Raw genomic sequence first — 21,564 nt, forward strand, 5'->3', positions numbered from 1 at the left:
GCCAAACGCAGCGGGTCGCTGGTGGTCTGCGACGTTGGCGTCGGATGGGCGCTACACTCCTGACCAGGCAATGGTCGGACGTTCCGAGAGGAGCGTCGACAGAGACCGGGACGTGTAGTCAGTAAAAAATCTAATAAGGACGGCATGTGGCTATCCACATCCGGGAGCCGCGTTGGCGACTCAACTAATTGGGGCAGACCATACGCCAATGCAAAATTATTCACAGATCGCCCTGCGTAGTCTGTGGTACGTGATCCAAGCCATTCAAATTCAAATATTTTTATTCAAAATAGGATGTGAAATCACTTATTGAAAGTCAAAAAAACTACCACCCATTCGGCATTGTGCCGGTTAAAATCACCCAAGACTACGATTTCAGCGGCGGGGATCTGTGCAAGCACGTCGTCAATTGCCGCTGTCCTCTAAATCTACGCGGAGCCAGAGAGTAGACATTTCCCTACCCTCAAAATGTGACGGTGACAACAGATGTCCTCCCTAACGTATACACATACCCCGGCATGAGGCAAAAAATTGTGCTCAATTTTGTACCCGGGGTACGTTAAATATGACGTATCGCTAGGTCAAGATATCTTCGTCTCCGTAAGGAAACAAAAGGCCGGCTGCGCCGTCTCAAGGTGGTGGTGGACGGCGTTTAAGTTGGAGTAAATTCCCCTGATGTTACAAAAGTCCACATTAAGCATGGAAAGGGGTGCCGTGTTGTTGCTGCCCTGTTTGTCCTGTGACATACGCGGTACTGTGCCCTCCCCAGAATACGAGGGGCAGCCCGAGCGCGAATGCTCGGGAAGGGATTTTCCGGCTCTACTAGAGCCGGTACCCTCTTGAGGTAAATCTCTTTTAATACCACTCTCATATTTGGGGGGAATGGCCTCCGGTCCTTGACACTAACCTATGCGAAACATAGCGGGCACAAGGCCGCTACTTCACGCCGGTATTCTGTGTGAGTGTGGTAAGTAACCGGGACGAGTCTGGCCCGATTGTGCTGACGTCAAAAGACGGTAACGTGACTCTCCCACTTTCAATAAGCCCGTAGTCGCCTCTTACGACACCCTTGGGCCTGGGACTACCCTATTCTTTTTACGCCCCGGGGAAGCACAGGGCCTTATAATATTTAACATCATTGACTCACATGAATCCTCGTCGGAAGTTCTTGATTACCTATACGCAGGTACCCAAGTAGTAGGTTTTCTCGATGGAAAGTTTTCAAGTCGATACTTACGTAAAACAGCTTGCAACATAATTATTACAAGAACTCATTACATTACACCCTCAAACCTAACAAGATCGAAGAAACGCTCAAAAGAGCAATGATATTATTTATTTATCTCTTCACCCTTATGCCACACGATCAAAAATTAGTAGTCCTTAACTTTAGTACTTAACATTATAAGTTTATTTCTGTTCCTGGTGCTAGCTTTGTGGTTATGACTTCTTCTTCGTCGGATTGCTCTTGACAGAGCAGTCGTGGTCACGACGAACGACGAACGATTCTGCATACATTTGTTTAATTTTTTTTTATCATTTGTATATTTTTATGCTAAGTATAAGTTTTTAACTATTATTTTTTTACGTCTAAGTCTTTTTTAATTGTATTATTCTGTGTGGTTTGCGTTTGTTATTATTAAAGTTTTCATTCATTCATTCATACATTCTACACCAGTTATCCCTGGCTGTTGCTTCTCTGGCACATGTGTTGAGGGGAGTATTGGTTAGGGCTTTGCTCTGGTCTGTCCAGCGCGTAGGGGAGCGTCCTCTTGACCTACTGCCGTTGACCCTTCCCTGAACAACAAGTCTCTCTATGGCATGCTCTCCACGTCGCGTGATATGTCCGAAGTATCTGAGGATACGGGCTCTGACTATAGTTGACAGCCTTTCTTTCACCTTGAGCTCTTCAAGTATCGAGACATTTGTGCAGCGTTATGTCCAAGATACTTGTAGCATTCGTCTCCAACACCACATTTCTAGTGTGTCAATCCTTTGTCTCTCTCGTTCTTTGACTGTCCATGTTTCGGCACCATATAGTAGTATGGGAAACACTAGAGATCTTACTAATTGAACTTTAGTAGCTTTGGTCCCGCCATATCCTCGTCAACTTCTGCATTGCAGATCTGGTAATAGCAATTCGCCTTCTAATTTCAACAACCATCATTTTTGTTTTCTACCGGTTTATTTCAAGACCATACTGGGGGCTGGTATGCGTGGGTCGGACGTGACATTATCCACCTTGACTGAAGCGGAACCATGTTCATAAAGGGCTCTGAGGATTTGCACCAAGTGCTTCGGCACTCCCATCTCTATGCGGGTCTTCAATAGTTGTGGCCCATTTAACAGAATAAAATGCCTTTTGTAAATCAACGAAGCATATGAAAGTTGGTCTGTTGAATTCCTTTGCTTTCTCTATTATTTGACTCACAATTAGGACTCAAAGTCAAATTGGAGTTGTCATCTGACATTTAACAGAGTAGACGTATATCGATAGCTCCTGTATTTAAAACTTTAAATCAACGAACTTACTGCTATAATTACATTAAAAGTGTTAAGTGCTCAAAGTTAACCATTTAAATAGTGTGGTGATCAGTGTTTTTTGATCAAAGTATCTTGAAAAAGTACTAAAATCAGTGTAAAAACTTCACGGTCCAGTGACGAATTTGGTAGCATTAATAAATAAATGTGGGTACCTATAAAATAATCTGCTAATGCTGTCACGCAATATCGCTCAAAACTTTATACGCCTCTATTAATTCGTCGCTATACTAATACGTTCCGCGGCCGGTTGGTAACTACAACGACTAGCTCAACGCGGAACCTGGTTCGAATCTCTCCGCGCGTTGCACATTTTTTTTCTTTTTTTTCAATTTATATTTCTTTGGAAATAATTGTGAACGAAATTTGCAATGGTTGCAACTTGTGAAGCGTGCCAAGCACACATTAGTGTGACGATGAAACGCATAAAATGTATCAATTGTAACCACATATACCACTCTGAATGTGTACAATTTACTGGCGACTCAACATCCGCACGAACGCAGTGGAAGTGCCCTAAATGCGTGGCAAATGAGCGAAAAGGTGGAGATAACAGTAACACACCAGTACGAGTAGAAAAAATAAACATAACTGCGCGAACTGTAGCCGCCAATTCCGACATCTCAGTGTCTGTATGCGATGTCCCTGCAGCCTCGATAGATAAGGATGCAAACCTAATAATTAATCGTTTGGAAAACATTCTAGACGCCAAGCTGCAGTCGATTAAATATGAAATTGTTGAAGAATTAAAAGCTACTATCTTCACCGAATTAAAAAATGAAATAGCTTCGTTATCTTCCCAAATGTCTCAGTTGCAGACTTCCTATAGTCAACTTCAGGACGAAAACGACCATCTTAAGAGTGACGTACGTACACTGCAGGAACGTATCAGCGTGTCGGAGGATCAACTATTGGAACTGCGTTCACAGTTTTGTAGACAGCAGCAACAGGCGAGAATGAATAACCTGGAAATTGTAGGGTTGCCACAAACCAGTAGTGAATCGCCTGTCGACTTAGTACTGAAAATTGCTGAATACGCTGGCGTGGTGCTTAACCGTGGGGATATTGACTTTGCACATCGCGTCCAGCCTCAGAAAGCCATAGCTGGTAGACCTAAACCCATTGTAGCCAAGCTAGCGGACCGTCTTTACAAAGATAAAATACTCTCTGGCCTGAAAAACAAAAAGGGCATCTGCACCAGAGATATAGGCATCGGTGGAACTGAGAAAAAATTTTTCGTAAACGAGCACCTAACCCCTGAAAACAAACAGTTATTAAAAACAACTAAAAATTTAGCAAAGGAGAAAGCGTACAAGTTTGTTTGGGTTAGGAATTGTCACATTTTTTTAAGAAAAAACGAAGAATCGCCGGCCCTTTACATTCGTCTCGAAAAGGATTTAGCCAAGATAAAGTGACTCTGTGCGTTAAAATATTTTTGAGTTATCTTTTTACAGTTAATTTGGTTATTTGTATTTTCTTGTTGCTCAAGATTACTAGCGTTTTTTGTAAAATTCCACAACATAATAAACTCCTACTTAATCACACTCAATACACTAACACTTACATTCATAAATTAACACATACACACTTTATTATCTCTTACACAAAATATATTTCATTTTTAACTCGCACCCAACTTCACAAATCAGACATTAAACAATATTGTTACCACACCCATTCTACTTTTAAAAGAAACATCAAAATTATTCCGTTTCGAACATCAAGCAAATGTTACCTTAAGTATCCGTACAATTTAGCTTATCTTAACTTACTTACATTACTGTCCATATTATACATATATAATTTTTCTATATTTCGGTACTTATTGCACACGCAAGGGCGCTAATACAATAGAATTACTATACCAAAATGTGCGTGGCTTACGCACTAAAACAAATGAATTTAGACAAAACATACTTAACCACGATTATGACATAATTTTAATAACAGAATCATGGCTGACTAACGGTATCTATGATAGTGAGATCTGTGACAATAGATATGACATTTTACGTTGTGACCGAAACCAGGGAACATCTACTAAAAAAATGAGAGGGGGAGTCCTACTATGTGCTTCCTTAGAAGCACATAGTAGGACTGCATGTCCAACATCAACGCGAGTGGGCCTGTCCTGGCGTCGAATCCTTGTGGGCAACTATACCAGCTGAAACTCTCAAAATTTCGGGGAACCGCAACATCCATATCGGATTAGTATATGCACCACCTGACTCACAGTTACCTATAAGACTCGAATCAATCTATTCTCGACTCGCAGAAGTTTTGGCAACCCATCCCAATGACTATTTCATTTTATGTGGCGATTTTAACTTACCAAATGTCACGTGGACTGACTCCGGACCTACACTGTAAAAACGTGGCCCAGTGGAATTGCAAAATGCTTTTGTAAATATTTTAGATATTTGTAACCTCTCTGGTTTGAAACAACAAAACACTATCTCGAACAGTAAGCGAAACACCTTAGATCTATTATTTAGCAACATTGACTTTGAAGTTCACCACTGCCTTACTCCCCTCGTTACAGAAGATGTATATCATCCATGTCTAGAATTTAATCTCTCGAACTCACTAATTCGTAATATTCGTCAGAAACCCGTCAATAGGCCCAATTTCTATAATGGGGACTACATCAAAATTAATGAATACTTATCACAAATCAATTGGCACGAATTACTAGTAGCTGATTCAATTAATGAAACAATTAAACTTTTTTATTCCATTCTAAACGAAACAATAAATAAATTTATACCAGTTAAAGTTAAACATAAAACTAATTTCCCTGGGTGGTATTCTAAGTCTCTAATTCATATAGTGCAAGAGAAGCTTGAAAAGCATAGACAATGGAAAAAAGATAAAAATCCTCGTGATTACGACGATTCCCTACGAGCAGCACGGATTTATGAAGAACCGTTCTACCGTTACAAATTTAGCTGTTTTTACGGATTACGTAGTACAGAGCATGGACGAGAAATATCAAGTAGATGTGATCTACACGGATTTCGAAAAAGCATTTGACCGAGTAGATCACGTAATTCTACTGCAAAAACTAAGCGTGCTAGGCGTAAATGGGAGCTTACTTCGGTGGTTTACATTAAGAACCGTATGCAAGCAGTTGTGACGGGTAGTGCTAGAAGTAACTTTGTAATAATACCCTCAGGAGTACCACAGGGGTCCATCCTAGGTCCGCTTTTATATAACGCTTACCTATTTGATATTGGAAGTTGCTTCCACCTTGCACAGTATTTAATGTTCGCTGACGACACAAAAATATTTGTCAAAATACGTTCACTTGACGATTGTCATAAACTACAACATGACCTAAATGCATTGACAGAATACTACGCAAGGAACAGAATTATAGTTAATGTTAAAAAGTGCCATCATATTATTCTGACTCGTAAAAAAAATATAATTGAATTGAACTTCAAAATTAATGGCACATGTATACCCAGAGTGACTGCGGTTAGAGACCTAGGTATCCAAATCGATGCTAAGTTTTCAATGAATGAGCACGTTGATAATGTAGCAAATAGAGCTTTCAAACAACTAGGTTTCATAAAACGAGTGACCCGTTCCTTCAGTAATCTGGAATGTATAAAGGCACTTTACTTTGCGTACGTCCGGAGTATTCTTGAATACGCATGTAATGTCTGGACACCCCAATATATTATACATATCGAAAGGCTTGAAACCATACAGAAACAGTTTATTAAATACTTCACTTTTAAAGATTTTAAAGAATTCAACAGTTATGAGGAAGCGTGTTCTCACTATGGTATCGACACACTGGAACAAAGAAGGAATCAAAGTGACATGTTACTTCTGCAAGCAATTTTGAGTGGCTCCATCGACTGTCCTAGCCTACTGTCAGCCTTTTCATTAAACGCTCAATCTTTAAGATCGCGTCACACGCGCCTTTTACATGTTCCCAAACCTAATACAAATTATGCCCAAAATTCCATAATTCCGCGTCTGTCACGAATTTATAATAAACAGTACGCTGAGTTTGACGTATTTCACTTATCAAAAATTAAGTTAAAAACAGAAATAATAAAACATCATCGTAAAAAATAATAATAATAGGTAACGCAACACACACAAACACACACCACACACGCACACACACACACACAGACACGCGCGCGCTATTGTATTCTTTTATTTGTTAGTATATATAGTACATTTTTAAGTCTATTCTGTTAATATATGATTTCTTTTTATAATTTAAAAATTATGTAATCCTTAGTGGCTTTATGTAAAACCTAGGTTAATTTTGTAAAAATAATTGTTGTGTACGCTGTTGATTACTTTAATAAATAAATAAATAAATTAGGATCTGTTCTCGTGTACCTTTGCCCTTTACGAAACCGGCCTGTTCTGGTGCTATTTCCTTCAGAATATAAGCCTTCAGTCTTTCGTTTACTATATGGAGTAAAATTTTGCTGGCATGTGGTATGAGCGCTATAAGACGATAGTTATTGCAATTCGTTGTAGACCCCTTTTTGTGTAATGGTATGAAAACAGAGTGCGTCCATTCCTTCGGCCACATCCCGCTCATCCAAATTTTGATACATATAGTGTGAAACATATCTACTCCGAAATCTCCACAACATCTGATTGTCTCTATTGGAATACAGTCATTTCCAACTGCCTTCCCTCCTTTTAGATGGTTGATTGCAGCTTTAACTTCTTCTCTAAGAATAAGAGGTTCCAAGTCCTGATCTTCCGGTTCAGTGGAGATATAGCTGCGCGAATCAGGGTCAAAGAAGAGCGACTGGCAGTAATTCTTCCAGACTTCCAGAGTATTTTCCAGTTCAGTCACAACCTTTCCCTCCGAGTTTTCGATGGTCCGTGTTTTAGAACTAAACTTTTTTGTAATTTCACGAATCTTCTTGTGAAGGTCTTTGGTTTCATGCTTTTCGCCGTGGATTTGTATTTCGGTACATATATTTTGAAGAAACCTATTTTTATCACGACGACAAGCCGCTTGAATTCGGCAACTTAGGCGGTTCTGCTGCGTAATGTCAGCCCCAGTAACTTTTAAAACAAGTCTTTTTTCGACAAGCGCGAGAGTCTCATCCGTCATCCAACGTTGGCGTTTTGTCGTCACGTCCTTCGGTCGGTCAGTAGATTTTTGGAATCTATTATAATCGATTTGGCTTGAGACCAGACCTCATCTACTGTACACTGATCAGGGTTCTGGTTTACCCAGTTGTGTTTCTGTTCCTCTACACTTTTGGAGAATTTTTCGCGGTCCACGACACTTATGCGAGCGCATTTCTCAGTGCATCTCGCGGCCTTTACTTCTGCCTCCAGCAACTGGTGATCTGTACCACAATCTGCGCCCGGCCTAGTTACGGTGTTTTTAACGGATGATTTCCATCTTCACCTGATCAGTATATAGTCGATTTAATTTTATTATTGAATTTATCTGGTGAAATCCACGTGTAAAGTCTTCTGTGATGGTGTTTAAACATACTGTTTGTAATGGTAAGACCATTATCTGCCGCGAATTGTATAAACCTTGCGCCACGCTCATTTCGTTGACCAAGGGCATATCTTCCTATCACCGTTGTCGTTGCTCCTATTTTTGCGTTAAAGTCACCTGACACTATCAGTAATTCCCTATTAGAAGTCTTATTGATCGCGATTCCTAAGGTGCGGTAGAAATTTTCGACCTCGTCATCCTCTGCGGCACAAGTAGGTGCATATACTTGTATGATGTTTAGATTCACCGGATTAGATCTTATTTTAATCGATATGATTCTGTCGCTATAAGACTTATATCCCATTACGCAGTTGCTGATGTTTTTCGGTAGTACGATTGCTACTCCATTTATACTTTTTGTGTCATGACCAGAATAATATACGATGTTTTGTGTAGTTTCAAAATGCCCATTTCCCTTCAGATGTGTTTCACTTAGGCCACAGATATCGATGCTATACCGTGTGAGTTCCTGTTCTGTAATGTCCAGCTTGCCCGGTTTCAACCTTCAACTTCAGTATCCCACGTACATTCCAGTTCCCGATCTTAATGCCTCTTCTAATTTTAATGGCTGGTTTTCCAGTAGTTTTCCGGACGCAGTGCAGCGCCGGGTGCTATTCAGATCGCATGGCTTCCTGATTAGTCTCTTGGTTGTCTATTCATATTCATAAGTTACTATCATGGGAAAATAGTGCAGTGGATTCCCCTTGCCTTCTGCACCAGTCATTTCAGAAGTTATTTAGTCTTCAAGGCCGCTGTAGCCTGTTCCAACCGGTTTCCCAGTGCGATGTTGGAGGTTTGGGTATTGAAATGATTATAGTCTGACTGCAATAATAAGCCCCTTTATTATGCTATGCAGATCTTTTATACTAGTTGGAGAGATGAGTGTGTGTATAGGTGTATAAAGGTGTTACACACACAACACTAGTCAGGTGTATGGTTATACCGCCATTGACTCGGTCGCCATATCCTCGTCTGTTGACTAGCAGGGAGCACCACGGAGCGGTAACACGCCATACGGCACGCCACTCCGCCGCCATACGGCATGTGCAGGTGAGGTTGACAATTGGGTCGCATAAGGTGTTAGTTCCGTTCTCCCCTTGTGGTTATGACAGTTTCTAGAAAATTCACTTATGTGCCTATGAACATACATTACATTATCAAGAATATATTGAGAAGCAACAGTCAAGATATTAATCTCTTTGAAATTTGCTCTGTATGATTCTTTAGAACCTAGGTTATAAATAGCGCAAATAGCAGTCTTCTGCAGCACAAATATTGTATTAATATCGGAAACGTTGCCCCATAGCATTATACCATAGGATATAATAGCTACTATAACGGCCATTCCCAATATACTATCTACAGATAGAGATAAATTACAACCTTCTACTGTCAGTAATTAGCTGTCAATAATCTGAAGCTGTCCCGATATACCCGATAAGTCATTCTTATCGCCTTATATAGGGACGCGTGAATTGAAAATGCCATACTTATACCATAGCTATACGTCCTCCCATTGACAGACAACGTATACGGATAAGGTGAGTTACCGTCGATATGTTTATTGGGACGAAAAAGTCTCGATAGTTACGATTGTTATCTCAAGATAGACCGAATATTGGGAGCGGCCGTAAGTCGCGCCGTATCTATGCCAGTTAATTGTCTAATCTTGAGTAAAAGCAAATAAATAAATATGAATGAATGAATAAGTCTGTTCGCCAATCCTTGAATATGGGGGCCCATTGTAATTTGGAATCCAGAGTAATGCCAAGAAATTTAGCAGAATCCACCGGTTTTATCACGTTATCTCCGTTTAACAAAACACTTGCATCAACATTTTTGACAACTGGTACGGTAAATTTTATATATTTCGTTTTCTTTCTATATAACAATAGGTTATTAGCGCTAAACCAGTATAAAGCAAGGATTTCTCAGTTGAATTTTGATATGATTTTTTATATGAAAGCTGGTGCATAAAAGTCTTTAATTTGCTATACGGGGGTATGTGATCGTCAAATTTACGAATAACTCAATATCGCGCCAACCGATTTCGATAATTATTTTTTATTGGAAAGGATATACTTCAAAGGAAGTTTGGTGAGAATTTGGTTCGGTTCTGATTATGGGATCCATGACAAAGTACGGTAAGTAACGGAACTCTTCAAGTCTTGGGAGCAAAATAACGATACTAGGCCAAATCTTTTGTACTATCCGGATATTTGGGTCACCTGCCGTAGCGTCGTTATGGTCAAGTATGTTGTAGTCAAATATGATGATCAATGGAACTCCTTAACGACTTGACGATGACAACGACTGCATTGAAAAATTTAGTATACCTAGACAAATTTAGACAAATTATTAGTTAGTATAGTTCAGATTCACTTAAAATCTAAAAATAAAAATAAAATAACAATAAAACAACCGACTTCAAAAACACTATTCCAAAACAAAATATATAATATGCACTAAAAAGTATGAAAATAATTGCGTATTTTTATATAATCTAAATTCGGTGTCAGCAAAGGTAGGCTTGACACTATGTGTGTCCTACGTGGGCGAATCAACGCGAACGCGAAGCGGCGCGGCGCGGCGCGAAAACAACAAACATTCGAAACCTATTGAAGTGGCCTACGTGACCAAACGCACGTGGGGTGCGGTGCGGAGCGGCGCGAAATGAAGCGAACGCGATCAGTTGGCTTGATATTTTCGCGCGAAGTGGACGCGTCGGCCATATTTTGTTTAAGCAAAAATTAAGTAGTAATGTCGGAAGTAGAACATCTTATTATTGCTATCCAAGAACGTCCTACATTATGGGACAAAAGGAATAAAAGTTACCACAACCGTTTATTATCGCACCGCGAATGGGAGGCTGTGGCTAAAATAATTGGGACTACAAGTAAGTACAACATATTTCTTTATTATTATTACATTCTTAGCAAAGGATGTTGCTCAAAATACAGCTTAAAGTTTTCTCTTGCCTGTGCGGCTGCTCGTGATGTAGCATTGTATCTTCTTTGAGAATTATGTCTTTGTGTTTGTGACATATTTTGATATGTTTTTCGGAAAGACATTAACTCATTCTCATTTATTGATTCAAGATCCCTTATAATATTGTGTAGTAAACATATGGCTTTGACGATATGAACTGCATTTGTAACATTCGTTTCGATAGATTTATGTAGAATTCTGAATTTAGAAGTTATTGAACCAAAAGAACATTCCACCACCATTCTGGCTCGAGATAAGCGATAATTATAATTATCTTTGGCGTCCCCTTTAACCGTTGATTTTTCTGGAAAAGGTCGCAATAGGTATTTCTTTAGAGGAAACGCCGCATCTCCAAGGAGCACATACGGAGCTATGATATTAGAGCCCGGTAATACTTGTTCTTTAGGTATTTTTAGTCTTCCTTGTTCTATTGCTATTCGAAAGGGGCATTCCTCAAAAACACCGGCATCGTTGTCTTTTCCATAGGAACCCACATTTATCATTACAAACTTATAATTTGCGTCAGTGACTGCTAACAACCCAATCGAAAAAAAGGATTTGTAATTATAATACATGGAACCACTCTTTTTTGGTTTTATTATGCGAATGTGCTTTCCGTCAATACATCCAATGCAATTAGGAAACTGCCATCTGTCCCAAAAACATTGCGCTATGTTTTTAAAGCTATCTTCTGAAGGTTCGGGCAGGTGTTTCCTAACTAATTGAATCCATATAGCTTTGTAAACTTGTGGTACGATTGTAGAAATAGCAGATTTTGAAATTCTGAACGAGAAAGCGAGTTGCCGAAATTGTATACCTGTGGCCAAATACCTGAAATAATGCAAAATATTAAGTTATAATTCCTATTCTTTTTTCAGGTGAAATGACTAAGAAAAAATGGAAAAATTTGAGAGACACGTTTAGTAAAGAATTAAAAAAAATTCCTAAGCCACGTTCTGGGACTGACGCCGATAATGAGCCGAAGTATACAGGCACATGGCCACATTTTGAGGCCATGTCTTTTTTAAAAGTAGTTCTGTTCCCCGACAAACAGAAGGGAATATTATATCACAAGACGCCGAAAGCAATTCAGTCGATCTGTCAGTGTATTCAGACGCGGCTAGTCCAGAAGAGATATTCAACGTGAACGCATCTGACAATGACAACACCCAGCTCCCTGAATCTGCGTCTATTTTAGAAGAAATACCACAGAACATGTCAATAGATTACAGCCTTCGACAAGATCATCCACCTTCGCCCTCGTTGCCAGGTCCTTCGCCTTCATCCTCGTTGCCAGCTATCACAAGGCAAACACGCAAAAGAAAAGATATAAGTCTCGAAGCATTTCTCGATATTGAGAGAGAAAAAATGAAAATACTTCGCGAAGATCAACCAGATAATACTGACGACGACCTTCTTTGGTTCAAATCAATATTACCTTACATGAAACAGTTGCCATCACTCAACAAATTACATTTTAGAACGCAGATGCAGGAGCTTCTTCTAATGGAGCTGTCAAAGATAAATCCAGTGCTCAACAACATGGCTATTACACATCTTTGTGAAAGTATTGCAATTATGTACATACTTACTAATTAAACTTAATTAATATTATATATAATCTCTAACATTTATTTCATAGTTTTCTTACCTCAAAGTCACCATAAGTCGTTCTTATACAGAAATAGGTTCCTGAAAATTTGTTGTAGTAAATTGCAGAACAGGTTTAATGGCTTGTACAATATAGTCAAACGTTGTAGGTAACATTCGACAATATTCCTTGAACAACAGGGGTTGAGTTCGTAAATCCTGGTACAAATTATGAAATTCCCCATGAGTATGCCTTTCTAAGTACACAGTATTAGTTCCACTTCTCTGCTTTATACACTTCTTCAATATCTCATATTTAAGATATGAATTTTCCAACAACATTAGCTTCCGTCCGTCCATGGCAAATGCTTAATGCTAACTGAACTGAACGGCGGCGGAGGGCGCGGAGGGGACGGTTCGCGCGCACGTAGGACAGAGTAGCCGCATCGCTCCGCACCGCATTAAATTCGCATCGGATCGTTTCGCAATCGCGTTCGCGTTGATTCGCCCACGTAGGACACCGCGATAGTCATAGGTGAGATGTGCTTGAGACGCACGCGCAACGTGAGTAGGCGAGAGCGGGGCCGCGGCGGAAGGACACCGATCTCAAAAATAAAAAATAATCGTTACTAGAATTAGATAAATTAATTAGATTGTATAAAAACATTTTTGTTAAAATTATTTTTCGTATAAAAACATTGAGGAATTAGCTACTGAAATAGCAATTCAGTTTAACATGGACTCATGTTCTGTTGAAAATGAGTTAGTGGAGATTAGGACTGCCAGATATACATCTCAAAACCTCAGCATCTTATTTTAACCATTTAATATGAAATGTTTTTTCGACTGTAGCATTAAATCTAAGGGGTTTTGATGTTTTATATTATTTTTAGTGGTGTCTCCGCATTCTACTTCACATCCGAGTCAATTATTGTACAGGTTTGTTTTAACACAGTGTAAAGTAGAAATAATAATGGTCCAAGTACACTGCGCTGAGGTACCCAGGGTATCTAATCCTAGTTTTTTATAAAATTTTAAAATTCACAAAAATAAATTTTAATCAAGTTAAAATTTCACTTAATAATCCTAAATTTAATTTATTTAAATTAATTGTTTATTTTAACTAATAAAATTTATTTTAATTTTTGTATAACCGCAACGGCTTTAGTTTCATTCCATCATCAGTGTCGGATTAACCACGTAGCAAGAGTAGCACTGGTACGGGCCCCCGCATATTTAAACCTACTCATCTATATCTGAGCGAATTTTTTTTGAGTAAAACTACTGCTATATTGAATTTAATTCATGTGACAAAAACGGTGAAACATTACAACTTTTTCTACTAAGACAATCCACATCAGACACTCGGTAACTCACTATTGCCAATATTGGGCCAGGGCTCGTTGAAAGAATTTGCTACGGGCCCCACGCCAGCTTAATCCGGCACTGTCCATCTTGATTCATATTTTACTATATAATATATACTATATTTAACCCTACGTCAGTCTTTTGAATCTAGACACAATTTTGAAGTGTACCATGTCAGTAGGGATGCAATATCTGTATTTCTTGGTTTGATGTGTGCTCCAAATGCACGTAAAACGTATATCGTATTCATTTTATAGACGTTAAGACATGTGTAAAATGTCAGGGAGATTAATTACTAAGTAGCTTTAATTATTATTTCATATCTAAAAATTGAGACTGAAGTTAGGCTTAGTTACATTTGACAGAAATTTTGATGTTTGCTAAATCCTATGTAATGCCCATTGTGATTTTAAATGTTATTGTATTTTACATCTCTCATATTCGGTAAGTAGGTCCTTATTACCCCCAAATGGGGCTTGTAGGTGACCAATTAGGCCCTAGGGGGGGGTAAGTAATAAAAAAAAACTCTTCACTCTTCCAAAAAGTTCGCGTACACCTAACCATCATACTGGCAATAGACATCATGCTTCGCTATTCAGCCTTGTCTTCGTATGAGTATAATAGTCATCAATTTTAAATATCGAACGGCGAAGCTCAATTTCGTTCTTGAAAAAAATAATTACAAAATTTATATTAATAATTATATTATTTATATATATAATTATATTATATTTATAATTTGAAAATAGGTGGGAATAGAAAACTTTTACTTTAAATATTGTTTGTTTTTGGGATTTTTTTATAATTACGTACTAACTAGGAAAAAAACACGTCTGTAAAGCTAGAAAGGTCAAGCCGGCAGAATCACTCGTTTTATATCTCAAAATGTAGTGCTCATTTAGTGCTGATAACAGATATTTTTTATATATTATTTTTCAAAAATACTTTGCTGTACAGGCAGCACTAAGTCAACAATAAATAGTGATGTCTTTTAATTCCATAAGTTTCCGTTTTAAAGTCTTCTTCTAGCTCTCACGACTGGTGGCGTCGTTATATTAGCAGTATTTGCTTTGAAAAAAAAAGTAAAAGGAATTTATTTTTCAAAAATCCTTTGCTCTACTGGCAACACTAATTGAGCACTAGATGCTGACGTCTTTTAAATCTATTAGTTTCCGATTAGAGTCTTCTCCTCGCTCTTGAGACTGCTGGAGCCATTATACTAGCAGTAGTTGATTTGAAAAAAAAAAAATTTTTTTTAAATATTTTGCTGTACTGGCAGCACTAATTGAGCACTAAATGGTGACGTCATTTAATTCCATAAGTTTCCGTTTTCGACACTTTTTCTTGCTCTTGAGACTGCTGGAGTCGTTATACTAGCAGTAATTGCTTTGAAAAAAAAAAATAATAAATATTTTTTTCAAAACTCCTTTCCTGTCGTTGTAGACAGCACTACTTCAGCATTAAATAGTGACGTCTTTCAATTCCATTAGTTTCCGTTCTATAGTTTTCTTCTCACTCTTAAGACTGCTGGCGTCGCTATATTAGCAGTAGTTGCTTTGAAAAAAAATAAAAAAATTTAACACACACACACACACAGCGGTTGCATCGAGGGTTTTCTGTGACATTATAACGTTGAGATCTGACCAAAACTCGATATTTGCAATACAGAATAATACCCATAACTTTTAGATTATTGAACTTCGATTTTTTTAGCGGGCAATTGAATAATGACTTTTCTAAAGAAAAATCTGGGTTTACCGGTAGCATTAATTGAGCACTAATTAGTAACTCTTTTCATTTTCACCAATACCGATTTTAAAGTCATCTTTCAGCTCTATGATTGCTCGTATCGTTATATCAGCAGTTATCTATACTTAAAAACTGATTTTTTTTTTTTTTGGAAATATCTGTTTGCTTGTACAGGCAGCACTAACTGAGCACCAAATTATTAGCTGATGTGCCTCTCGCTCCAACTGTATCATAACACGGTCACGAATGGTACACTGCTAGCACAATGAAAAATTAGCAGTGTTCTCATTTTTAGTCCCCCTATCACAGCACCAAATATCTGTTATCAGCACTAAATGAGCACTTAATTTTGAGATATAAAACGAGTGATTCTGCCGACTTGACCTTTCTAGTCACGAATGGTACACTGCTAGCTTAATGAAAAGTTAGCAGTGTTCTCATTTTTAGTCCCCCTATCACAGCACCAAATATCTGTTATCAGCACTAAATTTTGAGATACAAAACGAGTGATTCTGCCGACTTTACCTTTCTAGCTTTACAGACGTGAAAAAAACATGTGTTCTGCAAGTGATGAAGATATATGCTGCACTCCCGATTCAATGAAAATGGAAGCTGAAGCAGCAATTAACAATATTTTATTATTGTAATGCCAGTTTTTTTCTACTTAACTACAATCGAGATGTAAAGCGGAGTAGTTAGCTCGGGTGTAAGCATCAATTGCACCCAGGCTTGATCAATAGGCGCACGAGCGCAGCGAGATATCTCGGGCTGCAATTGACGCCTTACAGCCCTTGGCTACTATTATTACCTGTTATGTTGTAACTTAGGCAAGAGTAGGTAGAAAAAGTGATTGATTTATTTTTCAATTTGAAATAATTTTATTATAAAATTGATCTCTAAATATGGTACAAAAATGGTTTTTTTGTTTAGTATTTTGTTTGACGCTACAAATGTCATTTTTTAGGTATTCAAAATAAATAAGTTGATTGTGTTCATCATTCACTTTCAAAGGCCATCAATTCACTTTCAAAAAAGAAATCCTGACTTGTAATAAAACAAGTACAGATTATACGACTTAACGTTATGGGGGACGTTGCTCCCCGACGTGTGTAGATGTGTGACTAGAAATAACGTATGGTGTTAAGGGTTAAAATAAACTACCTGAAGTTAGTCGTTTTATGTTATAGCTCAAACACATTATCGCATTTGGTAAGGCAGAACAATCTCGTCGGTCTGGTGAGCACCTCACATGACGCAACGCCGGTCCGTACCACGAACCGTCAAGTGCGATTAGTATACCATGCATTGGAAAATATATGCCTCAGACCCGAGAAGTACAGGCACAAGATACACTGCGGGATTCATATTTCAAAAAAAAATCGTTTGAGTAGATACTTATTATTTATAAATTAAATAGCCTGAGGGTAGTCACATAAGTCCCAAGGAGTGATATCATTAAGAAATACATTTATGTTATTGTAATCTTTGTAATTTTTTGTTTTACCGGTAATAAAAGGAACCTCCATAGACTAGAATATTATATTATTTATATTTGAACAAAAACACCATACAGCAATGTAAATAATTAATTTATTAAATTACCCCATCGGTGGTCATCTACATAACTATACTTGAGGGTTGTAAATTTCATAGTACTCCAATTACTCTAAAAATATAAAAAACCTGCTCTGAAAAAATACCTGCATGCGTCTTTATAGCATTTTAATTCTAAGTCATATTCCCAACTCCTTCTTAATTCCACAGTCCTTTAACCTTTGTAAAATATAAGGCGAAATGATACGACTTGGATACCTTAAGAAAAACGCGCACATTTTTCTAAAAGGCCGGCTACGCACCTGTGATTGCTCCGCTGTTGCAAAAGAATGTGGACGGAGGTGATCACCTAACATCAACTGGAGACCCGTACATTCGTTATCGTGAAGACGATGCCTCTGAATAAACTAGGGAATCTTCAATATAGATTAAAGCGAGATAATACCTACTTTAAGTGAGCGTACGCAGGTCCGGCCACACGTCATCATCATCTCTGGCACCCCAGTTTCAATTTAAACTCAGCCCGAAATTATAAAAATGTCATAAGAAAATCTTTTAAGTACTTAATAACTACGCCAAATATTATAGATAGTAGACAATAAACATGCGAGTATGTTTTATTTGCATGAAATATAGGGCATAATAAAAAAGACAACGGTTTACGCTAAATCTTTATTTGGTGTAATATAGAGGTACTATCTAAATAATAAACAATATAATTGAACTGAATCCCAAATAATTAATAGATTAATTTTTAAGAGATATACATAAGTAGTTACAACAATAAATCATTATTATTAAAATAACTAAAACAGTAAAGTAATAGGTACATGTGTTATACCATACTAGCTGATGACCTCGACGTCGTCTGCGTGGACGCTATAAAGAAATATTCTATGCCCGCATCTAGCCTATATGTTTCTCGACATTTTGTGAACATTCATGGAAAATTTGAATTATATCTAGCTATCTAAATAGCTGTATATTAAAGAACTTAGAACAAAAATAATTACATTACCTTCGCAATTTGATAAAAACATTAAACAAAGAAACTAAAATACTAAACATTTTGTGTTGTAGTAATAAGAAAACTTAGAAATTACTTGCTGAAGATTGCTTTTTACGTAAAAAAATACGAAGACAATATTTTAAATACAAGAATTATGTTATAAATGACAGTATAAAATTGATTGACTATTACATAAAAACTGGCAAGGAATTGTAAAAAGAAAAAGGAAAATTATCAAGATTATTTATTCGTACTTTAGTTGGTTAATATATATGAAGTTTTTTTTAATTTGCCGCCTTTTGTTAGGTTCAGCTTTCGTTAGCCAGACTACTCGTATATCCACAATATATATTTAATAACATAATTGCAATATAAAAAATGTCAATGTTGGAATTTTGTCTAGTTCAATTTATTTTTCTTCTATTGGTTATTTATAGTTACCTACTGTTTAAGTATTTTTAGTTAAGATATTTAAAGGTAGGTAGTTAAAAGAGTTTTATATAGTGGAAAAATATAAGTATAAGGGAAAAACAAATATTATTTTAGTAATATTACATAATTAATGTAGGTACATTAATGTAAAATGTAGGCCCCATTAACCCCAAGACATTTTGATCTGATTTTATAACGCCATTTTCTAAAACGTGATCTTCAGAAATTCGCTCAAGCAAATCGTAGTCTCTCACTACTGGTAAGATATTAATTATTAAAATTAAACATAATTTATTCATGTTAGGAGCTTCAAACAGCAAATATTTAGTTTAACGTTAAAAAGAATTACTTAAATTATTAGAATAATTGGATACTGAAGAATTTCAAAGTCTGTGCTTCAAAATTACAATAAATGTAGGTCGTTATGCAAATGTCTTGTTGTTAAAGGCGCGATATAATGAAACTTTGTAATTAATAATATCATTCGTTGTAAAGGTTTTCGCGTAATCTAAACATATTGAAACAGTTTTGTTTTCAACACACAACTTGGAAAAAGATTCTTTGTCAGATGGGCAAACACCTTTGAAGTTATATCTTCTGTTAGGTTCCTCTTTATTATAAATATCTACTTCGTAAGTCCATTTAGAAGCGCTTACTTCTGTACCAATCATCTGAGGTACAATATCAATTTTATTTTTTGGAATGTCAATCTTAATATTTAAAAGAAAATTAAAAGGTCCGACCACAACTAGGGACATAATCATACAATTTACTCCAACGTGTAAGGTCTCCTCTCTGTTAACTCCAGTCTTCCGATATTCTGGGTGAACTAGGTCGAAATGTTGTACGATTGTTTTTACAGTTCCTGAAACAGCAAAACGAATCTAGCATTGTTTAAATGATCGAATAATGATAAATCGAATACATATATGCATTAAAAAAGCATTTCAGACAGACGAAAAACTTCAATACTATAGTTAAAATAAAATGATGGACGAATCAAAATAGAGATAAAGCCTCTGGACATGACAGCATAACATTGAAATGTTGCTTTTCTGTAAATATTGATTCGTTTTTTTATAATAGTAGATTTTACAACGAGTGCACAAAATGAACCATTTCCATCCGAGACTTTCGGCTCGGGCTGATAGTAATGTCGAGGATAAAATGTTTTGTGGACGAGTTATAAACTCTGCTTTTCATTTCGATTGCGAGGAAATAAAACAGTAGTATAACATGGAAATTCTTCACAATTTTAGCAAATTTGAAGAAATTAATAAACGCACGAAAAAACAAGAAATGTTTCCCGCCGTTTTTTTTTTAATCTTACGACATTGATATTAAGGCTTGGGCTCCAGACCTATACAACACACTATTAAATTTATATATATATATATATATATATATATATATATATATAATTAATTAAATAACCTACCGGATTTTAATTTAAATTTTGATATCTTTTACACATGAGGCAAATAAATTAAAGTAAATATAATATAATAACAAATACTATCTCTGAACTTTTTATTGTGTTTGGCAGTATGGCTCATTTTCTTTGCCTTAATATAGATACGTTTATGAGTAGATAAATTAATGCTAATGGTTAATGAACTTGTGCATAAAAATCGATTTTGTGCAGCCTATATCGTGCACAAAAAAGCAATTTCAGAGCATGAGAAGTGAAAAAACTATTTAAAATTATTATATGCACAGAATACATAACCCATATATATAAAAACGGCTAACGGGACTAACTAGCAATTACAATTTTTTTCCCTATAAAGAGGTAAGCTAGAGAGACCCATTGTTCCCGAAGCCTTTCAACGCTTCGAAGGAACCTTCAGGAAAGTAGACACAGAAGATTTTAGACTTAAATTTTTAGTCGCCTAATTGCGATGTGCAGATGATATAATTTTGATAGAAGACTACATTACATCAAAATAAAATCGTACAAGTCCTAGCTGATAAAAGAAGTTGGACTCTAAGCTATTTTTTTAATGGAAAAGGAGGAATGAACGAGCGTACGGGTCACCTGGTGTTAAGTGATCACCGCTGCCCACATTCTGTTGCAACACTATAATTCCTATAGTGTTGCAATAGTAGCATTGGCCTTTAAGGTGTACGCGCCACAGCTTTGTTGTCCGTGAACAAAGTTCTTTGGAAATAGCACTGTGGAGGAACGCCACATATCCAGATGGTGGGGATGATATCCGAATTGGTGGCGTATCGTGTGAAGGTGGAATTCAGTGGCAGTAATCAGGTGAAACAGCTCCTCAGAACACTCCACATGATAAATGCGATAGAACGTATACGTTCCTACGCAACGCAAGGGTGAGATAATTACTCCATATATGGCCGGACCTGCTCTTTGTAGAGTGCTAGAATGTGGGTCGATTAGAAGTATTGCCGTGCTCTATTTATGACGCCTAGCTAATTCGAAGCCAATTTGGCTTTGCCCACCAGATGACCTCGCAATTGCCAACGCTCACTTTTGAGACCCAGTATTCCTATACTAGGCAAGGCTTTAAGGGCATTGTTTACGATGAGCAGTGATACGACAATTGTTTTTTTTTGTGGTAAACGTGCAAACTTGAGTCTTTTGAAGGTTATATTGGAAAAAGCTCAATTTAACCCATTCCGCGACCTTCTCAAGAGGGGTCTCGATAGACAAGACACAAGCACTGGTCGACGATTTCCCGGGAGAGCCCTGCATGGCCCGTGTATACGGCATCACCAGTACTGCCGTCTGCATAGCAATATATGTTGAAGGTGGCCAGCATATCATTGTTATACAGAAGAAACAGTGTAGGAGATAGCACCC

At 37.2% G+C, this 21,564-nt stretch overlaps 1 protein-coding gene across 2 annotated transcripts in view; it reads right to left on the reverse strand.

Annotated features, from left to right (window-relative positions):
- Positions 1-21,564, reverse strand: part of LOC126974032 (uncharacterized) — an 80,213-nt gene that overhangs the window by 26,460 nt on the left and 32,189 nt on the right. Inside the window, exon 3 of one of the 2 annotated variants that reach the window (XR_007731463.1) lies at positions 17,955-19,602. The exons of the other annotated variant lie outside the window; for it this stretch is intronic. The gene's annotated coding sequence lies outside the window, so the exon portion shown is untranslated. Of the gene's footprint in view, positions 1-17,954; positions 19,603-21,564 lie in introns of those variants that run through there. 2 annotated transcript variants of the gene reach the window in all.

Source organism: Leptidea sinapis, chromosome 31, assembly GCF_905404315.1.
Source record: "Leptidea sinapis chromosome 31, ilLepSina1.1, whole genome shotgun sequence".
Taxonomy (NCBI): domain Eukaryota; kingdom Metazoa; phylum Arthropoda; class Insecta; order Lepidoptera; family Pieridae; genus Leptidea; species Leptidea sinapis.